The sequence below is a fragment of the Miscanthus floridulus genome, chromosome 9 (assembly GCF_019320115.1).
Source record: "Miscanthus floridulus cultivar M001 chromosome 9, ASM1932011v1, whole genome shotgun sequence".
Classification (NCBI taxonomy): domain Eukaryota; kingdom Viridiplantae; phylum Streptophyta; class Magnoliopsida; order Poales; family Poaceae; genus Miscanthus; species Miscanthus floridulus.
The window spans coordinates 5,923,175-5,930,006 of NC_089588.1; the positions used below are offsets into that span (position 1 = coordinate 5,923,175).

General features: G+C 44.2%; 1 pseudogene; it reads right to left on the reverse strand.

Annotated features, from left to right (window-relative positions):
* Positions 1–1,328: 1,328 nt before the first annotated feature.
* On the reverse strand, positions 1,329–6,359 carry LOC136483343 (putative disease resistance protein RGA3; annotated as a pseudogene).
* Positions 6,360–6,832: the final 473 nt, after the last annotated feature.

A 6,832-nucleotide genomic window follows, 5' to 3' on the forward strand; every position in this document is an offset into this window, starting at 1 on the left:
GTCAAGGATGGAGTAAAGAGAGTGATTTGGACCTTGTGCAAACTCTGTTATCTAAGCCTATCATCCATCTCTATCCAGATAGACATGCTCCTGTGTGTGCTCTCCGTTTATAGGAACCACATGTTTCCTGTGTTTATTCTTGTTGTCATTACATGTCTGAGTGTCTGACTGAATTAAGGGCCTAAGCATCAGGATTTGTAATGAAGGCTTACGGGGTCCTGCAATTCTTCCACATAACGTGTTTCACTGCAAATGTTCACGCGCGGCACTGTTCTTTGTGACAAGAGTGGTTGATGACTGACTCAAAGTCTTTGTCAAGTGTGGAGGGAGAGGTATGCTGAACTGAGAACACGTACCAAAGAGTAGCGAAGGAAATATCTCGGGGAAGATGCCGATATGTCGTGGAGCAGTGGCACGTAGCGTGGTGACCGGCGAGCCCGCTGCTCTTTGGATGACGACCTGCCTCCGCTCCAACTCTGCAGTCTCCAGTCTCCACCTGTGCCGCATTTTGTCGAACGAATGGCGCGCACCGCCTACTGTTTGAGCGTTGCAGGGACGGCCAGCAGCCCAGCATAGCAGGACGCTCGGGCCATCGCCACTGCGTGGTCGCCGTCGTACTCGTACCCAGCAGGCCAGCACAAGGCTCCCGCGCCCCCCTTGCCCGCTTCTCCACCATCCTAGGCCGGCCGGTCGGCACCATTGCCCCTCTGCAGTGAAGCGAGGACACGGCCTCGCCTGAGTGGCAGGGTGGATACGGCACGGACCACGGAGACGGGAAGAGAAGCGGCGCGATTCAGGGTGAGCCTCCATAGTCGGCGGTGAATTCACGAGGCTGCCGACAAGTCGGGCCATGTATCGTCAGACAGACGCACTATCAGGCAAGAAAAACGCATCGTGCTGCTACCTGTACTTTTGGTGGTGAATAATTGTGACTGACGACAAGCAGCACCATCATGTAAGGCCATGCTCACATCCAAGGCGTAAAGTTTTGGAGCGTCACATCGATGTTACACAGGGATGTCGCATGGTGTGTTTGAACACTAATAAAAAACAAATTATAGAATCCACAAGTAAACCATGAGACGAATTTATTAAGCCTAATTAATCCGTCATTAGCGCATGTGTTACTGTAGCACTTTATTGTCGAATTATGAACTAATTAGGCTTAAAAGATTCGTCTTGTAAAGCAGCCACAATCTATGTAATTAGTTATTTTTTAATATATATTTAATACTCTATGCATGTGTCCAAACATTTAATGGAATAGGGTATAAAGTTTTGACGGAGGATCTAGATAAGGCCTTAACTGAACAGCAGAACAAAACATCTGTCGCTCTGAAATCTGAGACTTCATATGCAAAGGAGATCAAACAAACGCTGCATGTTCTGATCAAAACGCAGGGTCTGTCTGACAAAGCAGAGTAAGCAGTTAATACAGCAGAATGCTGCATGCCTCCATGGAGAACAAACAGTACAGTTCAACAATTTCTGGTAGCAAAGGAAATTCATTCGCAGTAGCTCGCTTGAGTACAGGCAAGATGGAAGTTTCTTTCTTGCACCGCCTCTCCAGATCAGGGCAGCTACGGTGTGGCCTTTTATGCCCTCAGGCAAGGATTGCATTCCGGGCAGTAAGAGACCCGTAGCTCTCGAAGGGAGAGGAGGCCTTTCATCCCCTGCGCCAACGATGTGAGGCCCACACAGTCTCTGACTGAGAGCTTTTCAAGGGAGGCGAGGCTTTCCACCACCTGCGGCAAGGATGCGATGCCCGGGCATTCATTAATTCCAAGGACCGGAGGGATGTGAGGCTTCACAAGCTCTCTGGCAGCTCGGTTTGCACTCCAGAGAAGTAATAATATCCAATGACTTCAAGTGCCATCATGTGTTGTAGCAGCTCCCACCCATGCCCAAATCGTAATCCTGTCACATCCCGTAGCTCTAGCTTCTTCAGGTGGCTAAACTGGGGGACGAAGAGGACCCCTGGCATTGACCTGGTGACTGCAGCAGCTGCTCACTGCCTGTCAACTGGAAGTGGTACAGGGACCGAGGAAGTTGCGGCTTCATCTCCAACTTAGGACAACGAAATATCTCTAACTTCGTGAGCAGATTACCAACTTGGAATTGTCCACGCCCTGTTTGCTTGGCTTATAAGCCGTATTTTTTCAGCCAACGAACAGTATTTTTCTCTTACAATAAATCAGTCAACAGTACTTTTAGCCATTGCTTATCAGCCAAGCGAACAGTGCATGAGGGGTGAAATTGCAGCAGCCTCCCCCCTCTCCTCCAACGGGCATGGTCTTCCCTGCTACCATCCACACCTCTCCCAAACAAGGCAGTCCAGTCATCTCCAACTTTTCACTAGCGAAGGAAATGGGCCCTCACTTATGCTCTCGAGAGAAGGCACCCCTTCTAGCTCAAGCAACTCCAAACAAGGCAACTCCACAAGCCCATGTAGATTCTTCAAGTTTGGGAAATCATATAGCTTCATCACCCTCAAAAATGGGAAGGAAGCAGGCCCCTGTACTCCATCACCAACTTGATTCTGCTTCTACCGTGTATATCGCCTGCCTGGATACCAACGAATTCTCAGTTCTTTAATCCCAGGTGGTGGTTCCAGACCATCAAGGACTGCCTCCTCCAACTCAGTGTTCGCCTCACCTGCATCATATTTCATCCACCACCATAGGTCCAGCATCTGTATATTTGTCTTCTGTTTCAAGCATGCCATGTGTGCATCATTCGGGTCCATCACATGTGAAATACCTCTGATTCTTAGTTCCCCACCAATCCTAGATACATCTGCTAGCCCTGAGATTCCTGCAAACTTTTCCCCTTACCCACAACAAATAATCCCAACTTTTGTAGCCGACTGAGCTGTCCAATGCCTACAGGCATTCCTGCCAATTTATTGCAACCTTTTAGGTTCAAAACTTGGAGATTTACCATGTTGCCGATGCCTTCAGGCAGCTCTACCAGCTTACCACAACCCTGAAGGTCTAAACACTCCAGATTTCTCAGTTTTGTGATACTTGATGGTAGCCTCTCAATGTTGGTGTGACCTAGTCTCAACACTGTTAGCTTCTTATTTCTACCAATAGACTCTGGCAACCCTGTAAGGTGACTGCAACGGCATAGATCAATGCTTGAAATCATTTCACAATCACCAATAGAATCTGGCAAACACTTTAGTCCTCTACACCTTCACAAGTTTAGTGTTCTCAACTTTTTCAGCTTACCAATGGATTTTGGTAGCTCGAGAAGTGAATAGCTTTGTGTTACATGAAGTGCTTGTAGGCTCCAAACATCTGAGATACCCTCAGGAAGCGTTTTACAACTTCGTAATAATGACATGGAAAGATATTTCAGATATTTAACCTGAGATATGATGTTGGCTCCTTCTTCATCGAGATAGCCCACCATGACACTACGCAAGTGCTTTGCATGATTCAGTGCCATGACATTTGTATAATCTCCAGACCAAGGCATATATACAGCACGTGCCTTCCTAAAAATATGTTTGGGTGCCAGATTTTCTGGCCGTTCAATCAAAGAGAAGTATCTGCAGCTATTGGCGGAACTGGTTGCCTCCTTTGGCACAACAGGTGAAATTTTGTCATCCAAAATGGACAGGGCAAGATCATGAACCAAATCATGCATCCTGCATTTGACTCTTCCATACCAGTTTTCAGCCACATCTTGAAGAAAAGACATTTGCACAAGAGAATTAAAGTACTTGTCACCAATATCCAAGAACTCAACACCAGCTTGTGGAGTTATCATATCATGAGCAATCCATTGGTCAATCAATTGTTCTTTATCTATCATGTAACCTTTAGGAAAAACTGAACATATTGTGAAACATGATTTCATATGCGAAGGCAAATGGAAATAGCTCAACCTCAAGCATGCAGATACTGATACACTAGCTTCTTCATCCTCAACATTGAGTAAATTGCTGTCTCTCATGGCCTGCCACTCTCCAATGAGTTGCTTGCCACTGAGGACGCCTGCAATAACTTTAATTGCAAGTGGCATACCACCACATTTATTCACGATTTCTTTTCCAACCTCTACAAATTCAGACTCCAAATGCTTCACAGGCATTCCAAAGCTTTGTTGGAACAGTTGCCAGCTGTCACCTAGAGACAAGAATGGCAAACCAAATTGGTATGTTGATCTTACAGTTCCCGCAACTTCATTACTGCGCATAGTCAGTAAAATTGCACTTCCAGGTGTACCACTCTTCAAATGGACCATGAACTGGTCCCATAGAATTTTTTCCTTAGTCCAAACATCATCTAATACAAGTAGATACCTCTTCCCGGTCAAGTTGTCTGATATTTTTTTGCTCATTTGCTGCAAAGGATATTGTTCAGACTTCTCACCAGCAATAGCTTCAAACAACTTCCCAACAAGCTTTGCAACATCAAACTCTTGTGATACATGAACCCATAATTTAACTTCAAAATGCTTGTCTATAATGTTCCCATCATTGAAAACCAGATTAGCCAAGGTACTTTTCCCTGAGCTACCAAGTCCAATGATGGAAACTATGTTGATTATTTGTTGGTCTTTCACTTCTACAAGTTTAGATATTAACTCATGCTTCACTTTGTCTCTTCCAACTACAGATGCTGCATCAATGTTGGGCAATAATGGCATCTCCCCAACTGTCTTGTTCATATGAGGAACAGGGTGACCAACCGGTAAACTATTTGTTATTGTGCTAAAATCTTTTCTTTGTTTCACAAATCCAGCAAATTCCGTCTTGATTGCCTTGATCTTGCTAGCAGCCTTGCACTGAAATATAATTGATTTTGGTTTTGTGCATAGATATTTGGACACAATACCACCACTAGCAGTAGCTTCATGTTTTTCAGCCTTCAGCTGGAATTCATCGACAATATCATCAACATCGTAAGCAATATTTTTCAATTGTTTGAGCCAAGAAAATGATGGATCATTCCCCACAGCTTTATCTCCTACACTTTCCAACCAACTGTTGATCTCCACAACTTGACCATGGAGCTCTTAGAGATCTTTTTTCACTCCCACTATGGAGCTGTACTCCATCATTAGCTGTGGAACTAACTTGTTGCCAACAATCTTCAATATTCCAGATGCTACAGCAGCTTCCATAGTTTAAGGCGGCTCTTTTGCCCAAATTAAACCCTATATAACGAAATTTACTGTGACCAGTTAGAACAACAGAAATTATGGAAAAGTAGACAGCTGAACAATGGTATATATATTTTTTTATTACATTCAACGTAGCTACAAGTTTCAATTGCTTGGATCTATAGTGTTTGCTTTTGCTGACCATATTATTTGTTTCTTCTTTTTGCTGTCCTGAAGTATGACTAATTGAAACAGTTACATGATAGCATCGGATTAATCAGTAGTCGATAATATTATCTACCTGTGGTAAACAGTCAAGCCTACGACCTCTGCTGCCTCTTTGCAGATAGATTTAACCAGCCTTCTGGTTCCTAACATAAGGAAGCAAAAAAGAAGAAATATATTTGTGAGGGAATCACGAACATATAAGATCATATATATTTTATATGCTGCATACAAAAAATAGAAAATAAATATTGTTTTCCTTCAAATACATGATAAGCCTTTGATTAAGCAAACTCTTTATACTCGAAGTGCAGCAAAATGAAATAGATAACATAACATGAAAGGGGACAAACTATGTAATGATGTTAAGGTTAGCATACCACAGAGTCAAGCACTAAAGAGAGCGTCTTTGTAGTTGGTATGATCTGTGACTTCGGAGCATTCAACCTTCAGTTCCTGAGAAGTCAAAGGCCAAGTTATTGTCCAGAACTCCAAATGATTACCGTTGACAGCAGAAAGCGTAGAAGACAAAATCCAAATGGACAAACGTAGCAGGAGCAATGAACAAAACAATATAATAACATATTCTTGGTAAAGGAAACAATATAAAATACCTGGACCTCGGACAAATAAAGTATTCTTCAGTTTGGTTTCCAATGCCAAGTAGGCGGATCAGATCTTTGTGGAGCTAAGATGTACTGCATTTATTCGTGCCATCTCCAAATGTGGCCTTTCTTTTCTCCTCTGCAATGTACGCACACCAAAGCTTGAGCCCAGATCTAGATAGCCAGGGATGAGAGCACTTGAGATTGGGAGCTTCTGCTAGCTTGTGAGTTGTGACCTTCCTGGTGAGCTAATCAACTGAGACCAAGGAAAGCAATGTAACAAGGACACAAGGAGTAATGCAAATCTGTTTGGCCAACTGTCCGAGGGCCCCCATGGACCATAGTCATAATTTAGAGGACTGGGACAGCACGCTGAATGGAGCAATTTTTAAGTTGGTCCCTCATGTTAGAATCAATTCGAGTATGTTACATAACATTATGCTTTCAACTTTCAAGCACTGTGAATTTGTAATGGATGGGCAGATACAGTGTTTTGGACCTTTTACATCTCTGTGATCTCAATGGCTCAACCTATCATTTTACCGTAGCGTCCATGGCTCATGTCCTCAGATTAGAAAGCAAGATTTATTGGGTTTAACCTTGTATAACTTGTCTGAGGCCAAAGGGCTTCTAGACCAGATGGTCGGAGCTCCCTGAGGCACCCCTCAGGTCCTGAGTTCGATCCCCCTCGGGGGCGAATTTCAGGCCTGAGGGTAAAAAAAATCCCCTCGTCTGTCCCACGTCAAAGTACAGGCCTGTGACCGTCCCGTCTCACAGGGATGCGGTGCCGCTATATATGGGTGGGGCCGGGGTTCGGGGATTTTCTCGATCTGCGTGAGAAGATCTCCTTCTTAGTGAAATACCCAGTGGGACATCGTCCCCCCGCG